At 37.2% G+C, this 18,681-nt stretch overlaps 1 long non-coding RNA gene across 3 annotated transcripts; it reads right to left on the minus strand.

Moving 5' to 3' along the window:
- Nucleotides 1–6,058: 6,058 nt before the first annotated feature.
- Nucleotides 6,059–17,846, minus strand: LOC129392316 (uncharacterized). Of its 3 annotated transcripts, none has more exons than XR_008618032.1 (3): nucleotides 17,571–17,846; nucleotides 9,162–9,292; nucleotides 6,059–7,989 (listed from the first exon to the last, which is right to left on the minus strand). It is a non-coding gene; the product is annotated as an uncharacterized lncRNA (long non-coding RNA). The 3 variants fall into 3 exon arrangements; XR_008618031.1 differs by lacking the exon at nucleotides 9,162–9,292 and adding an exon at nucleotides 16,818–16,966; XR_008618033.1 differs by lacking the exons at nucleotides 6,059–7,989; nucleotides 9,162–9,292 and adding exons at nucleotides 14,540–14,593; nucleotides 16,044–16,217.
- Between the last annotated feature and the right edge of the window lie 835 nt (nucleotides 17,847–18,681).

The following is an 18,681-nucleotide window of genomic DNA, read 5'->3' on the forward strand; positions in this document are numbered from 1 at the left end:
TTTACTCCAATGGTCATGTGGGTCTCTCCAAACTCAAATCCATATATAGGAAGTCTGAGACTTTTCACCATTTCAATAGTACTTTGACTTATGAATTCAAATATCATACATTTACAGGTTCCAGCTTTATTAAGAGAAAAGTCATCTTTGCATTTAGAAGTTCTCTGACAACGACACATGAGGATTTTTTCCAGGGAATTAATAATAAAAGCAAACATTTCTAATCAATTTTCTAATGCAGAGTGCCCAAAATGACCTATTTTGAAGTACTACCTATAGCCACATCAACTACTTAAACTCAGCCATTAAAATATTTGAGTGATGCAGATAACACAATAAATACTATTTATTCATTCGCTTATTGATACAACCAGTCAACACATACAGCTTAAGCACTTACTCTGTGCTGAGTGTCATGTTCAGCATTTTGAACACAAATATGAATTTTAAAAGTAGACAGATATAGTCCAGTCCCCATGGAGCTCACCATCTATCCAGCTGAGAGAGATGGATATTCATCACACAATTAGAAAAATGATTGTAAAATTACCGTGTGGTCTCAATGACACAAAGGAAATGTGCTAACAGGGCAGAGTCCATCAGGGGTCAGAGAAGTTGTTCCTGAGAAACTCACAGCATAGGGCAAATCTAAAGAACAAAGAGTAGCCTGTGGGAACAGAGGGAGACGGGAGGTGCACAGGAAATTGCAGGTAGAGGGAGCAGTGCACATGAATGATCCCCGATAGGAAGGAGTGAGAGCATCTGAGGGTCTGAAGGACCACTGGTGTAGGAGTTCAGAAAACAAATAGTGTCCTATAGATGGAGCTGGAGTGATAAGGGTGAGTCAGCCCATGGCAAGTCTTACCGGTGGCAATTACGATTTTTTTTTTTTTTCCTAAGAGCAATGGCTTCTGCTGAACTTTCCTAAGCAGAGTAGTAACAAGATACGCGTTTTGAGCCAATCACTTTAACTGCAGAGTGGTGAACAGATTGGAGTGGGGGTGGAGTGCCTATGGGAAGACCATTTAGGAGGCTTTGGGAGTGGTCCAGCAAGAGACCGTGGCACCTTGAAGCACAGTATCTGTGGCATAGAAAGCGGAGAAAGACATTTAGACAAAAACATTGATAGTACTCAATGATAGATTGAATTTACTTATGGTGAGTGAGGGGGAACAAAGACTTACGGATAAGTACTAGATTTATCTGACTCCTTTTTCCTTAGGAATAGAAGTTATATTTTGAAGGAAAGCATCATGTTGCATTTTTAGCCTACTACTCCCAGCATAGACTGTGTGAACAAAACTTTCCTCTCTTTCCTCTCACATCACACCCAGAATAGGTGATGAGGAATAGACAGGCGTCACATACACACACACACACACACACACACACACAGTTGGACAGCCCATATCGAAAGGACTCTATTTAACATAAAGCAAAATATATTGTATTTAGTTTGCTTAATCAAAATACAATATCAAAATAATCAAGGATTCTTAGCAGATGAACACAGATCTATTTGACAAAGACCTACTTGAAAAATTATTTCCCTTTGCCTCCTTTCCTACTGGAGATGCTGCTGCACGAATACCTGAGGCCAGAGCTATAGCAGCATCTCACAACCAGGTGACGATGTGCCAGAGGAAGAAAAGCCCACACACTGAGGCATGAAAGAGATCCTGGATTGCTGATGTCATTGTTGAGCCACCCCTGAAGCCACAGACCTCGAGGTCACTTGTTATATGAAATAATTATCTTGATTTTTTTATAGCAATTGTTAATTTCCACCAGAAAAAGCATACTTCTGAGGCTGAAGTGCAAGCAGTATGTGATTCAAATAATTCAAATGAAAAGAAAAAAAACGCATATTGGAAGCAGCACGCGTTATTGGACACACTTGAAATTCTAGATGAGAAATATTGTGTGTGCTCAATTAAAATATCTTATTAGGGGCTCCCCTCGTGGCGCAGTGGTTGCGCGTCCGCCTGCCGATGCAGGGGAACCGGGTTCGCGCCCCGGTCTGGGAGGATCCCGCATGCCGCGGAGCGGCTGGGCCCGTGAGCCATGGCCGCTGGGCCTGCGCTTCCGGAGCCTGTGCCCCGCAAAGGGAGAGGCCACAACAAGTGAGAGGCCCGCATACCACAAAAAAAAAAAAAAAAAAATCTTATTAGCCTATTTTTATGAGAGTATAGGGAAGAATTCCATAAATAATCAACTGTTTGAAAAGTTTCTAGAATGCCTTTGCTAATTCTATAAAGGAAAAATCTTAAAGAAATAGGAGTTTTATGAAACTTCTCTTGACTCACTTAAAAAGACGTGAGCAGCCTTTCCTCTTTAAGAGACTCTTTGTGCATGCATCTTTATTAGACTTATTTGTACATCTATTCTTTCATTAAACTGTAAGTTCTTTGAAAGGATGAAAGGTTTTCTTCCCCCACTGCTATCAGAAATCTTGTTAGAAACCTATTTATTGAATTAAAAAAGAGAAAAAACATCATATTAGGATGCAGGAGATCTGGACTCTGAATTTGGTTTTCCATGCAGTGGATCTGTGGTTTTGGGCGACCCACTTAGCTTCTCTGGAGGCAAGTTTCCTCATCTGAAATGTAGGTGGGCTGGTTGGCAGCAGAATCACATGTCACAATTATGCCAAATATATTAAATGAAGTCAGAATACCTTTCATCTGAGAAAACGTGGGGACTGCAGGGCTGTATGTGTTTAACTTCACCCTCATTCTTACTGCCTCATCACCTTATTACCTACTATCCCATTTATCACCCCCAAACCCCACCCTTGGGGAAAAATGAGAATCACTGGATACAACCATCTTTTATGCACCTTCCAGCTTTTAACAGTGAATGAAAATAGGAACAAGGAGGGTGGGTATCTTCAATTAGATTCATTGCAATATTAAAGTCCCTCCAGATATGGGAATATATGTATATGTATAACTGATTCACTATGCTGTAAAGCAGAAACTAACACACCATTGTAAAACAGTTATACTCCAATAAAGATGTTTAAAAAAAATTAAAAAATTAAAAAAAATTTAAAAATAAATAAAAAAATAAAGTCCCTCCAAAAAGCAGGATAAACTAATAACTTCAATACAGCACATAAAAACTTAGTGATTATTAGACCATACTCTTCTGTGCATTCATACTTCACTGAGTAAAAATATCAGTTATATCATAGGCTTCAAGATAAGATACTCAGACCTCTCTGCATTTGGAGATATTCTAATCCTTGTATAAAGTTAGAATAACAGACTCTCTGAAGTGCCACAGACCTTAGCCCATAGAAAAATGGACTTAAACATTAAAATTATGGTCCAAGTTAGATACTCAAGTAGATCTAGTCTGCAAAGCCAAATAGCATACCTTTGAAGTGGAAGAGTAAAGGTAGAATATAATTTTATTTTGTTTAATAATTTGTAGGTACATGCAGTTATCATTTTTATGTCCAACTCTCAAAATTTAGCGTGGATACTATTGATTATGATTAATTATGATTCTGCTCAAATAGAGTGACACTTGAGGGTCAGAGGCTCTGGTGATTTCCATACAGAACCCCTAAAACATAAAACCCCAAGCAATTGTAATTACTCTTGTTAAACCTCACTTCAGCAAAGTTACTTAGTAGTCACTGTTCTATTTTCTGGGAAACATTCACCACAGTAACCTAAACCTTTCAGAGAGTTGCCAGTATTCCTCAGAGGCCTAAAGCATTAAGCATTCCAGCAATAGCATATATAAAAGAAAATGATAAACAAATGAGAAGATAAATGTTACAAATAACTTTTTAGAAAGGAATTCTGTTATAAGGCATATGCTACATTATGCTCCCAGAGATGAAGGTTTATTTCAAAGGTGATTTTTTTATTTTGGTCTGTTGAAGCATCATCAGCAAGCAGAATAACTCTGACACTGTTATTTGGTTACCGGGATTTTGCACCCTCTATTGAACAACTTACACAACCTTTACTGTGGTTTTAAGGCTTAGTTGCCCATTTGACAAGTTGACAAACTTGTCAAAAGCCTCCAGGACTATGTCAATTATGTCAGAAACACTTACAGAAGTCACAGCACATTCCAGGGCTCACCTGAGTCCTGTCAACCACTGCCAAAATGACAAGAAACCCTTCTGGGGACAAAGGGCTATGGAGAGAGATGAGCCCTCCCACTCAGATTGTTGACTTGCCAACCCAGTTACACTGGTGCAGCTCTGAGCAATTCTGCCTCTGTTGCTTGAACACCTTAGTCTTTCTGGATGCATTTTATGATGCATTTTAAGAATCCCTAATTCATCTGAATGTTTTGGCAGTCAAGATGAAAGTTGATCAGCCATAGTTCTTGATGTAAGAGCCAAATGCTTAAAACAATATTTTGACACAAGACAGTTAAAAACAAATGCATGTTTACGAAAATCAGGAAACCAAAACGAAAACTCAATCCAAATAAGGCCGAGAAAATATTCAGATATAAGAATTAAATTATTTCGACCCCTACAAGGAAACATGGAATTCAGCAGCTAAAATAATGGAGAGGTACATTAAGTACTTGCCCTCATCAAAAAAATTTACAACTTAAGGACTGGCAAAAACCATATAACTGGCAATAAAATAACCTAAAATATTTCTAGTTAGACACCTATAAGTGACTCCTGTAAGCGTTGCTGACATAACTGACACAGTCCTGGAGTTAGAAATATTTTCATATAGTTCAAAATGTTTTAAAATTAGAATACTTCATGAATACATCACATGAGAGTAACAGAAGAACAAAATGACTCATAGTGATAAAAAGGTGAGGACAGAACTACATGCAGGAAAATATGTTACTCTATACTCTCCCCTGAATTGCCAGTGGTAGAAGCCCCAAACTGCACTTCTTGGAACCCCTTGCCAGCTCTCTTCCAGTTACATTCTGTGAACGGGAAGCACTTGCATGACATTAGGAGAGAAGAAGGAAGGAACACAGTGGAAGGGTTAGTGAGGGTGTGGCTCCAGAGGTCCCACTCAGAACAAGGGTTCTAACAATGTTGGTTGTGAGCACATTCCTAAGGCTCTAAAAGACACCACTTTAGCCCTTTTCTTCTCCTGCCCATCCTTCACTTTGGTAACCAATCCCCCATATCAAACCCCAACAGAGTGATTTCTGTTTCCCTGATGTAAAATGGCTGATAACATACTAAAAGTTGTCTCATTTATTTACCACCAAATTAAAAAGGAGAGAAATAAAGCCCCGTCATTCTATTAGCCTCAGGGTGGTTGATCATAAAATTTTCTCATACTCATTGTATCAAAAGATTATAGTAAAATTCCCCAAGCATTCTATTAAGTCTCTTAGGAGTAACCTTTAGGAGGCTCACCATTTCCAAATAGGTTTATTTATATTGGAGAAATAGCCTATTTTACACAAGACATAGAGAGTATATGGTTGCTTTTTAGTATCATCTCACGTAGCAAATTTAAATATAAAAACAGTGGCCTTTCATGACCTAAAAAAGGCCAAATGGGCATAGGACACTCAGATTAACATCTGAGTGTCCTGTTTAAAGACAAGCTAAAAATCAATTTGAGGCAATGCAATATATTTGAAGACATCTGGGAAATAACGTGACTGCAGGAACTTGTTGGAGTACTGCTATCGAAGATGACTGGATCAGTTTATCCCTAAAGCTAAAAGACAGAGCTGAAAATAAATGGAAGCTCAGAATGTCAGCAGAAAAGTAAACTTCACATGAAATTCTGTTGGAAAATAATTCATTTTACTGGTCATACTTGTCTATGTAGGAGAGCTCACATATATTGTTTGCTCTTAGTTTATTTTTAGGGCCTGTATTGTTTTAAAGGGGAATCAAGATGACTTAAAGCAGTGCACATAATACAGCAAAATAAGAATCATCAAGAATAATTAAGAAATACACAGAAGAAAACGAAGAGTAGGAAAATAAGATGGAGGCAGGACAAAAGATGTATGCAATATATTTACTAAATAGATGCATCAAATTTGACATAAAATTTTCTAAAAGACACAAACACGATTCATTATAAGTTTAAGATTCTCTATAAAATAGAAAAACATAATAACAAGTACAACTATTTCTATTTCTGGAACAGGAGGTAATAATATTAGTAATAGTATCACCTCAAATATTTGTCTATGTTAAGCAATGTCCTAAACACTTTTCATAAATTGATATATTTGATCTTAACAAAAATCCTAAACAAGTGGTACTAGTGTTATCTCCACTTTACAGAAGAGGAAATTGAATCAAAGCAATATCAAATGCCAGGCCAAAGGTTTTCAGCTGGGAAATGCAGGAGGTAGAATTGGATTCCAGGCAGTCTGGCTCCAGAGTCCATCCTTTTAACCACTATATTTATAAAATTCCCAAAATAATGAACAAATATTCTTAAAGTAAACTCAGGAATGAGTTCTATAGGGCCATTTCCTTGTGTCACAAGGCCTATGGAATCAGGCTAAAATACAAATCCAGAAAATCACTTCTAGAAAGTCAAATGATGTGGTCCAATTACCCAGTTCTTTGTTCTTTTGCTATAATCTAGAATCAGGCTGTTACTCAAAGGTTGTAAACTCCAGTGCCTACAGGGACCAGAGAAGTAACCTGAGTCAGTGATGTGAGCCAGGTGTAAGCAAAAAGGGAGTAATAAGGACAGTGATCAAAGAAGGAACTGTTACCCAGTTCTAGGCATTTGTTGCCATGCTTGGACATGTGCCTAGCTTTGCCAGATTTTTTTATTGTTTCCAGAGAAATCTGGATTTTATGGAAATTCTGTATTCCTTGTTAAAATGTGTGTGTGTGTGTGTGTGTGTGTGTGTGTGTGTGTGCTGTATATACTAGGCAGAGAGAACCTGTCTACAAGCTGGGTTTGACCAAGAGTCTCCAGTTTGTCACCTCTACTTTAGCAACACTTGAGAAGTTCTCAAATTTTATCCACATCAGCATCTGACGGGAGCAGGGGATGTCTGGAAAAGTGAATCACCAAAACCTAGTCCTCACCTCGGGAGCCAGGCCCTCCTGTGAAGAGGATATCAGGCCTCCCCCCTTTCCTCCTCCTCCCTTCTTCCCTTACCTCCCCACATTCCATTGAGAATCACTGATTCATAGAAGTGAATTTACTGCTTTTCTCTCAGGCAATCCTCCAAAAGCGTTGCTTTTCTCTGCCAAGCTTTTGAAAAATATTGAGAGGTTGGGAATTTGGCATTATACTCCCTGTTAAGTACCTACAGTACCTACAACGCAGCTAATTTAGGCTGTCAGGTAAAAGCAGAGCCAGTGGAAGTTAAGCCTCTCTTCATATTCTCTTATGAAATTTCAGTTGCCTAACCAATGTCACTCAGAGGCAAACCAAGGTTTTCTTCAGAAACCTTGTAATTCTAGGTTCATTCAAACAGTGATGAGAGAGAGAGAGAGGAGAGAGAGGGAGAGAGAATATGAATTAGTTTCTGTGGTTTTATGTCTAAAATATTTTAGTATGAAAGTCCTCCATTCACCTTACTTTTCTCAGTCACTATTTTACTAATCAACCATGTGGCAGTTAGGCTCAGGAAAAACTATAATAAAAATTTAAAACTATGTTAGGAGTTGGGGGTGTATAATTTTTAGTGCGTTCATAATACCCTAACAAAATACTGAAGGGACTGGAGAAGAGCTAATAGCCATGATATGATTAAAATACAGTACAGTTAAACTACACCTCCACTCTAATCTTGGTGTTATTAGTCCACACCACCATTTCCAATCATAAATAAGTTTACTAAGATTTCTTCATTTAGCGTTTGGGAGACCATGTAAAATATACATATAATCATCAATACCACAGCTCTCATGCCACACTGCTTTCTACTGACTGCCACCATGACAGGAATCAAGGAAAACAATCTGGTGAACATCGACGACAGTGCAATATGGTGTACACAAGTTGAACACTGGCGTCTTCAATAGGAGAGACTCCAACAAAGCTATGGATTACAGAAATTAAAATTACTTTTAGAATCAGGGTACAGAGTTGCAAGGGACAACTATATCCCATTCCCTGGTCTTGTGCATCAGAGTACCTACAGCAAAACTGCACTAACTGCTCTTTGGGTTTTGTTTTTATCTTTAATTTTATTTACTTATTTTTTATTGAAGTATAGTTGATTTACAATATCATGTTAGTTTCAGGTATACAGCACAGCAATTCAGTTACATATATATATGTATGTGTATATATCTACATATATATATATACACACATTCTTCCTCAGATGCACTAATTGTTTTAACACATGATGAGCCTCATAAGAAATGAGGACTTCAAAACATGTTGGAGCAAAATGGAAAGAGCAGTTGTTCTCCCAAAGCACTCCTTGGTTTCATTACGCTCTTCTCATGGGGAAAGAAAAAAATATTCATTACAACATTATTTATAATTCTAGAAACCTAAAAAATAACATAAACAATAAGGGAAGGATGAAACATTACTTTACAGCAAACATCATGCAGCCTTATAAATATTACACTTCCAAAAGTTTTTCATTGATGAGAAAAAAATGTGTATCCTACAACAGTAGGTGAAAATGACAGAAGATAAAACTGATTACACAGAAAGATCTCACAAATGCCAACCCAGACATGGAAAAAATATTAACAGTGATTACTTCTAAGTGGTGGAATGAAAGGTGTCTTTTTCTTTTTCTTTTTTCTGTTTAATCCAAATGTTCAGCAGTAAACATGAAATTATTTTTATAATCAGAATCCAAAAATTCAAACTTCTTAAAGAGCAACTGGCCCTAAAAATATGGATGATGAATAGACTGAGGATCTTCCTACCAAGAAGTTCTGCCTCCCACCGTTTAAAAGGAAAAGTACAGTCTTATAGGGTAACAGTAATCAAAGTCCTTGGCCTCTGTCTACATTGGTCTGTTTCAGTCACACACAAAGTGCTGTCTATAAAGGCCTAGCCTAGCAATGCTAAGTGACCACAAACACCATGAAGAAATAGCCTTTACGACTCACTGGCTGCCTTTTCTCCATTCACTGACAGAAAAAGATTAATACCTACTCAGTTTGTCAAGGCAATTTTGTGATGACAAACTGATGAAATTAAAGTGATTAGTATTTCTACAGAACTATTATAAATGTAACTCACATATTTTTGTGCTCTTCAAAAAATCAAGGTTATGCTTGAAGGGTAGAAGGGATATGAGAGGACTCAGTATAGAACTGTATTTCTTTTGAATCGATGTTACAGAAATAGTGTCATTTGTAACTCTTCTCTTCCTATAATATTAAAAAGAGAAAATCTTATACTGCAAAAAAACTTAAGTTGGCAATTTGCAATTATTAGTCATTGATTGTGTGCAAGCACTGTCTATTTCAGAACGTTTCTGTAGAGATAAGACATATTTAAATATTGGGACTAAAGTTGGCTAAGCCTACATTTCTCTGATTAAATAATACACCAGGGAGTTCTCTGGTTGTCTGGTGGTTAAGATTCCGGTTAAGAACTTTCACTGCAGGTTCGATCCCTTGTCTAGGAAGTGTGATCCCACAAGCTGTGCAGCTCGGCCAAAACAAAACAAAGCAAAACATCAATTTCATCAATTTCTACCCCTTATAACCAGGAAGTGTTATTCACTAAAACCATGATGATATGGGAAATCATCTTTTTAAGTTATCTATGAGGAAAACAAAAGACTGAATTAAGGTTAAGACTAGCTTTATTCTTAAGTCCATCATATGACAAGTTATACAATGACAGCTGTGTATGCTTAGCTTAGCCCATTTAAATTGGTACTGTCAGCCTATTTCACAGAAGAGATAAATTTAGCTTAGAAAGTTTAACTTGTTCAAGGTCACACAGGTCCAGGCTTTGCAAATCATGAACAGTGTCCACCCTGGACCGATATCCAAAGAACTTTAGAAAGCGTAGGATTAGATAGATGTTTTTTTAATCTTATTTTCCAATTGTACCTTCACAACTTTCTCCATCACTTATCTCTGCTTGCCTTTGTGTGTTGGCTTTATTTTCTCTCATTACAAACTGTTTTCTTAGACATAACCCTCACATCTCCAGATGTATATCATATTTTCTCTCTTTAAAAAAAATTCCCATAAAGCTTCTGATTAGCCCTGAAGAAGTAAGACCCTACCCCACCATACCAATCAAATGTGGTCAGTGGATGGGATATTGTAAGAAGATGAAAGCTCAGTTAGAACCCATATCATCTGAGTGGAGACAGAAGTAGTTCTTAGAGGAAGGAAGGTATTCTAGGTAACAAAACAAGTGGTACCCATTAAAGTGCAATACTCAATTAAATGTAAATATAATAGAGTAGGGTTTGCGACCTAAACCATATTTTAAATTCATTTATCCTTACCTCTCTTTGCTACTTAACAGCAGAGACTTTATACCATTTTATGGACAGGAATAATGTAGAAAGTAAAGAAAGACAAATTTTGGGATTTTGAAATTGTAAGTAGATTTTGACAAATAGCCAAGATAACAGTCTTGACACCATGACTTTTGACTGCCAGAGCTACATGAGTGAGTAAGAAAAAATGTTTTTATGAATGCTAATGACTTGCCTTTAAATATCAAGAGCAAAATCACAGAGGAACCAGACATAAAGATAATGCCATAAAACAAAATACAGAAGAATCATGACAGTTTTCTCTTACAGGGAGGAAAAAAAAAGACGTACGAACAGTGGATTAGTATAAAAAGAGAAATAACAGAGTAAGTTTCACTAGGGTTCAGTGGTTGCAGAGGGTGAGGAGAGGGAGGGATGAATAGGCAGAACACAGGATTTTTAGGGCAGTGAAACTACTCTGTATGATACTATAACAGTTGCTTTATGTCATTCGACATTTTTCAAACCCCATAGAACGTACGACACCAAGAGTTGAACGCTAATGTAAACCATGGACTTTGAGTAGTAATGACGTCTCAATGCAGGCTCATCAGTTCTAACAGTGCACCACTATGGCGGGGGATGTTAATAATGTGGAGGCCATGCATGTGTGGGGACAGGGAACATAAGGGAAAGTTTTGTATCTTCTGCTCAATTTTGCTGTAAATCTAAAATGACTCTAAAATTTATATTTAAAAATATATTTTATAAAATTGGATGTGACTGGGTTACCTTAAAATGGCTAGAATAAGTGTCCTACAACCAAGCAGAAATGAAAGCCCATGAGTTTTGTTGGATTTAAAGAAATAAACACATTACACTTTTGCACAACCTACATTATGACTGTGTAAAATTAATAACCAATATAAATACATAATTTATGCATATATATGAATTTATGTGCATATATAAAATCAAATATGGACTATTTGATTTAGAGGTCTAAGTTAATATAATTTTAATTATGAAAATACTTAAATGGATTGAACTGCTCCTTTCTCAACTAAGCATTACCCATCCATGAAATATTTTTGAATTATGTGGTAATTGGCTGAATAATCTCCTTTACATTTCTTGAACAAAGGCTGGGATTCAGCATTTACTGAGGTAATGAGATAATGTATGAATGACTATGTACAATGGGTAGTACAGCAATGATCAAATGCAAGAAGAAAAATATTTTGGCAAGTTGATGATACTAGGTATTTGTTTTGATTGAATTTTTCACTGCATTTTTCTGGTAGTTTTGGTATCATTTAAACAACTTTTTGATAGATACTGTCTTTATTATTTTATATATATTTTATTATTTCTGCTCAATTTTTTAACTGTCCCCTTTAGCTGGTTCTTATCTGTCCCTCTCTGCCACCACCCTTGAAGGGGCTCCCTCAGAGACAGCTACTGGTAATGATGATGTGTAGACCATATAATGATGTGTAGATTACATCATACTTCCTTTACAATGAAACTAAATTCACAGTTAATACAGATTTCATGTCTTTCTACTGACTGATTATTAATAATAAAATCATAAAATGCATTTACATAACACATTATATACTTGTAAAATTCTATTCTTATTTATTCAAAAACTTAATGGAAATATAAGGCGTTTTAATTTTTTGAACATGATTTATGCAAACACAGCAATTAACAGTGATAGAATACACACAAAAGTTAAAAAAGCAATAATAGAATAAAACAAATCAATTCCTAAGCACTTTAAAAATTAAAAGAGTATGTCAAATAGAATGTCAGAGGGAAATATCTTGCTAATTTTATAATATAAGACTAAGATGGGGCTTCCCTGGTGGCGCAGTGGTTGAGAGTCCGCCTGCCGATGCAGGGGACGTGGGTTCGTGCCCCGGTTCGGGAAGATCCCACATGCCGCGGAGCGGCTGGGCCCGTGAGCCATGGCCGCTGAGCCTGCGCGTCCGGAGCCTGTGCTCCGCAACGGGAGAGGCCACAACAATGAGAGGCCCGCGTACCGCAAAAAAAAAAAAAAAAAAAGAAGAAAAAAAAGAGGCGGTCCAAAACAGGAGTGAAGACATCCCTATAGCTTTGTCTTTCTGCCCGGTGACAGAAAGCGTTCCAGAGAAACTTCCCACCCAACCGATCAATGCCATTGACCTACACAGTAGCCTCATCAACAGGTAACCAGATTCAAAACATACCATACTGCTTGCTTAATTAAAAGTTAAACTGAGAATTTTGGTTGGTTTTTTTTCTAGTACTGTGCAAACAGAAGCAGACTTTAAATGGGATACTTTAATTTCACAAGTTACTATAAATAAACAGTCCCAGCATATTACTTTATTTCTCATTAAAGCTGAAACTTCCTGACAATGAAATTGAGGCACCAGAAGATGCTTTTTAGTAACAGGTAGTTGAAGAAGGAATTTTGTCATTAGAAGGCAGAGGGTACACTGCATAATGCCCCATTTTTCTTTAAAGAACAATGTGGTTCTCCCTTATTCTAAATTTCTATAACTGTAATTTTCAGTAAGTAGAAACAGTTAATATGTAAGAACAATGTAAATAACTTACTTTTAGCTTGCAAACACTTTTTTTTACACATGCCAAGCAATGTTTCAAATACTTTATAAATATGAACCACTTTAATCCTCATAATAACACAATGAAATAGGTACTATTAAGGTCCCATTAAAAAGGAGAGAAACCTGAGGCACAGAGTGTTTGTCTTGCCCATGGACACACAGCTGATAAGTGGCAGAGCCAGTGTTCGCCCTGGCAATCTGAATCCAGAATCTCTACCCTCAAGCTCTGTAGCATGTAGTCATGGAAATATGGATGCCTTAATTCTCTCCAACAGAGTAGCCCATCTTATCCAATCAAATCCTACACTTTAAACTACCTTCACGATTTCTACCAGAATTTTCTAAGGCTCACAGCAAGATAAATTAGGGAAAAAAATTATAACTATATTTTTCCTTATGTTTCCAGACATCATGCAACCTATTTTTAAGCAACCACAGTAATGCCTTAATAAAAGAGTGGAAGAAGGTGAATTCCTATACAAAAAGTGTAATACCCTTGACCCTTTGCATGACAGTCCAGAATGCACAGGACAGTGTTTTTCTCCCTAGACAACTACTTTGCAAGTCAGGTCTGCACACATCTCTGACATGTATCTCAGAGTCAAGTGTCTCAGGGTGAGATTTTGTATATTTGAACAGCAGAGCACATTTGATACAGTGATTTCAGAAGGACTTACAGTGTGTTTCTATGTCAGGGAGCTTACATTCATTACACTGAATTTCCATAGAAAGAATTATGATTAGAAAGTCACTCATGGAACTCCCTATGCATTAACCGGGCTGAAAATTTCCTATTCCTTGGGAGTCTAAAGCCATTTCCCTTTCCAGCTGTGAGAAATCATCCTGTTGTGCTTTTCTGCTCTCCCTGTCACAGTAAAATGCAGACCTTGGAGAGGCCGCTTGGTTTGCTTTTAATGGCAGGAGCACTGCATTTGGAGTCAGAGACTGGAACTGGGTCTTAATTTTGTCACATTCTGGCTGTGAGGTCTTGAGCCAATCACTTGCCATCTCTGACCTGCAGAATCCTCATTTATAAGAAGGGAGCAATACTGACATCTCCCACACAGGACTGTTGAATAATTAAATAAAATCCTGTATGGCATGGGGCAATTTACAGTTAATTGTATCTAATATAAGTTTTGGTAATAACTAGAAGAAAAGTGACTAAAAGCCAAAATTTGTAAGCATCTGAAACTCATTTACTAATTGCCTAACAGAGGAAGCAATAATGATTTATATATAAATAAGCTCATGTTTATGATATGCAACTGGTTACAAGAGATGGCTTTCCACAATCACTGTTTTCTCCAAATAAATTTAAGCAAAGGCTTTTGGCTATTCCAAAAGATTTAGACAACTGATTCACAGAATGTTATGAAAAACACTATTCTTACATTATTTTGAGACTATTATACCAAGAAACATTATAGTGGAAATATCATTACCAACCCAATTCCTTTAAGCTTGGAGATTTAGGGGAGCAATTAAATTAAATACTTCCTGAAAGTCCATACTGTATTTGGTATATTTGCGAATGGCATTCATAAGAACAAATTGTGCACTTCCACAATGCAAGGGGAGAATCTGGTCTCCATGAACTTTCCATAAATCTGAGAGGAAAAAAATAAATTGTCACATATTTAGGCAAGCCAGACATGTTACTTACATGAGCAGGACAAGAAATTCTGTTTAAATGAACTTAGCTGAAAAATAGACTCTAACAGAAATGAAACCCTTTGATATGTCTCTTGGAAAGTTCATTTATAGCACTTGCACGTGAAAAAGCCCAGTGTCAAAGGGTTTCTCCAGACAAGGCTGCTTTTGGCCACATGCAAAATAAAGAAGCAACAAAGGTTCTAGTGATAATTCCCTAGCTCCACTTTCTGGGGATTTTGTCCACTCTTCAGGAAACACTTTCTTACCCCTAACTATCATCTTGTTTCCTGCTCTATCAAGTGAGAATTTATTTCTGATAAATTCATATCGAAAAGGAAATAATCACTTAATATGTTACTCCTTATATTTAAATATTGGAAGCAGTGCCTATCCAAGAGTAAGATAGTTTAGTCAGAGAAACATTGATGTCTAGGACATAATGTTGAGCAAACACACATATGGTCACTCTCCTATTAAGACCTGATATAGGTCTTAAGATCTTGAGATCTTTCTGAAGAGGACCTACTCCTAATGACACGGACTCCTAGAAATATCCAGGTAGAAAACAGAACACGACACTGTTCTTTTTAAAGAGTCAGCAGGTAAGATGAGAGTCATATTTAAATATCCCTTCTTTTCTTTCTTTTTTTTTTTTTTTTTTTTAATATTTACTTATTTGGTTGCACCAGGTCTTCGTTGCGGCTCGAGGGATCCTTAGTCGTGGCATGCACGTGGGATCTAGTTCCCTGACCAGGGATTGAACCCAGGCCCCCTGCATTGGGAGCATACATATGTTCCCATATCTCTTCCCTCTTGTGTCTCCCTCCCTCCCACCCTCCCTATCCCACCCCTCTCATGGTCACAAAGCACAGAGGTGATCTCCCTGTGCTATGCGGCAGCTTCCCACTAGCTATGTAATTTACATTTGGTAGTGCATATATGTCCCTGTCACTCTCTCACTTCGTCACAGCTTAGCCTTCCCCCTCCCCATGTCCTCAAGTCCATGCTCTAGTAGGTCTGTGTTTTATTCCCGTCCTACCACTAATCTCTGCATGACATTTTTTTTTCTTAGATTCCATATATATGTGTTAGCATATGGTATTTGTTTTTCTCCTTCTGACTTACTTCACTCTGTATGACAGACTCCAGGTCTATCCAGCTCATTACAAATAACTCCCTTCTTTTCCCATAATAAATTATCACCAGAGGGAAATATAGTCAGTTCTTTATCAAAATACATGTTTACTGGTCCAGATAATAGAGATATTACTTTTTGTTTCATTTAAGTATACCTTGGTTTGACATTCTAGCCATAAAATGATTGAATAATAATTACTAACTAAACTTTAATTGGTAAATATGTAGGCAACCCCTACTGGCATGCTATATGTAAAAATATCTTACTTTTAGAGTTGAATGAGATAGTAGAAAAATCAACATTTTTTAGGGAAGAAAATGTTGATTTTTTTTTTTTTCCCCTCTTCCTCCCTGTTGCAGTCATGTGTGGGAACTGAATTTCTTCTCAAATGTCATGAGATATGCTATTAAGTAGTCTTATTATGTGCAAAGTCCCCTCTCCTAGGGAAAAAAAAGTTAACAAAAACCCATTATACCATACAACAACCTAAAATTTTTCACTTTCTATAGAATTTTATGCAGTAGTTACTTTATCCTTTATTTCTTTTGCCTTCATTTGTTTTATTTTTTGCTGTTGTTTAAAACTGTTTTATTTGACTTAATCATTAATATATGACTGCATTAATGTAGCTAGGAAATATACAGATTTGTATGTTTTTTGTTCACAAATATACATTTTTTAAAAATAAAAGTCTAATATAAACTGTAAGTCCTTTTCTTTTCAAAGAGGATGAATTTCTGAGGAAGAAAGCATGGTAATTTGTACGTACTTATCATACCAAAAGGAACATCAATTGCAAACGCCATGTTAAACAAATGAAATACAGTAAATTAAATGAAACTACTTTCTGTAACACTTTATGCCTCTTTCAGTTAATTCTGAAGAAGGCACCATAGTGAGGCCCATCTCAGCACAAAGCCATATTATGCAGATGTACTACATTTATTTATTTTTCTTTTGAAAAAAATATATAAAACTTTATAGTCTGCCCCAGTTCTACACTAGGAATAGCATGAAAAGCTTTTCTATGTCTAACTTACCTAATCCCTTAGATCTCTCTTCACATTTCCTCTTGCTCATACTACCCAGTGTTTCAAATCTGCCTCTGAACCCTGGAAACAAGGGTCAGGGGAGGAGATGTCCTTTCTTCGGCCCTTCTCTGTACTTCTGATCCGTCTCCTCCAACATCCTCCAAGATATTATTCTCTCAATAGTCCCTTCTGTATTATCTTCACCACCTTCAGTGGCTCCTTCCCCTCAGCCTTTATCTATAAACAAAATGCTAAATCCCTTTTCTGTCTTAAGAAAAAAAAAAGAATCTTCTTGGATCTCCTTCTCCTCTGGTAGGGACCTATGCATCTTCTCCTCACCACTGACTTCCTCAGTGTTGCCGCCCTTCAGGCAGCTACTCACTACCCCACTCACTGCTCTTCAATTCACTCCTCATCCCTTGTCCTCAGTTTCCACCCCGCCACCCTGCTAACAGTGCACAGAACATGCTGCAAGGGCCCAACTTAAGGTTTCCTTCATCCTCAAATAACCTGACCTCTCACAGCCTTGGCCTACCGAGCCATCCTTTTCTTTTCAAAACCTTTTTCCCGTTTCTGCCAGTTCTTCTAAATTTCTGATCACTTATTATAAGTGCCCTGCTGACCCCTCTCCACGTCCACCTCCACAAGTGTTGTTGTTCCTTAGGATTCTGTCCTTGGTCCTCTCTTTCTGCCCAGAGATTCTCTTCTAACTCTGCCCATTCCATTTCTGCCACATTCAAAAATCCCTCTCCCTACACTTACCTCGGAAAATCTGTTGCTCCTCAAAATTCCTCAGTGGACCTCTTTGGTTCTCAGCTATAAAATGTCATCAGTAAGAAAAACTACTCATTAAGCTGTTAGATGATTAAATTAGACGGTGTAAATAAAGTACTTAGCACGGTGCATGCCACAATATCAATAATCACTACCTATTGTTTTTATAGTCCCTCTATGTACACTTCCCTCTAGGTAATCCCAACTATAATTAAGGACTCTTCCAGTAACTCCCGAGTTTCTCTACCAGACTCTACAATCCCTTTACTCACTGACAGGCTAAGAGCTGTTCTATCTTTATTTATGTAACAAATCTTTATTAATATCCTGCTGTGTGTGAAGAACTATTTTAAGAACAGACTGTACAAGCTGGAAGAGGTAAAAGAATGTCTTTGAGATCAAGTTGCTCACAGTCTGTTGGGGAAGCTGGACAAGTAAACAGAGCTATTAAATTATGTGGTAAGGTGGCAAATGGAAAGGTATATAGGTGTAAAATTAGGGAATGGCCATTCTTTACCTGAAGCTAAAAATCTGGCAATCATCCTTTACTCTTCACTATCACAGGTATAAAAAAGGGGACAATGGGACAGAAAAGAAATCAAGTCCTTAGATACTGCTTCTTAAATAACTCTTGAAACCTATCCACTCATCTCCATTGTCACTTTTACTGCTTTGTATCAGTAACCCTATTCCACACTATTTGTCCATTGTATCATCTTTCTAACATACAAATCTAATCCATTTTCTCCTTTACGTAAGGTCGTTCAGTGGATCCTTACCACACACACACGTACAAAAAATTTAGATCTGTACATGGCAGAGAAGAAATAATTTTATGTCTACAGTTTTATCTGACTTACACATGTTCTGTGCTCCAGACCAAAAAAAAAATTTTGCATTTCTGGAAACACCAACAATTTATCACTTCTCAGTTCCTTTGCATATACTTTTTCCTCTGCCCGGTGAATCACTCTCTTCTCAGAGGGACTAGAGGTGGTCTGACTTTTATGCCAGCCAAATAATTAATGGCAGGGGTTAAGTGCTTAGAGAAACAAAGGAAGAATTCATAGAGAAGAGCAAGCCAGGACAGAGTCTACAT

Source organism: Physeter macrocephalus, chromosome 8 (genome assembly GCF_002837175.3).
Source record: "Physeter macrocephalus isolate SW-GA chromosome 8, ASM283717v5, whole genome shotgun sequence".
NCBI lineage: Eukaryota > Metazoa > Chordata > Mammalia > Artiodactyla > Physeteridae > Physeter > Physeter macrocephalus.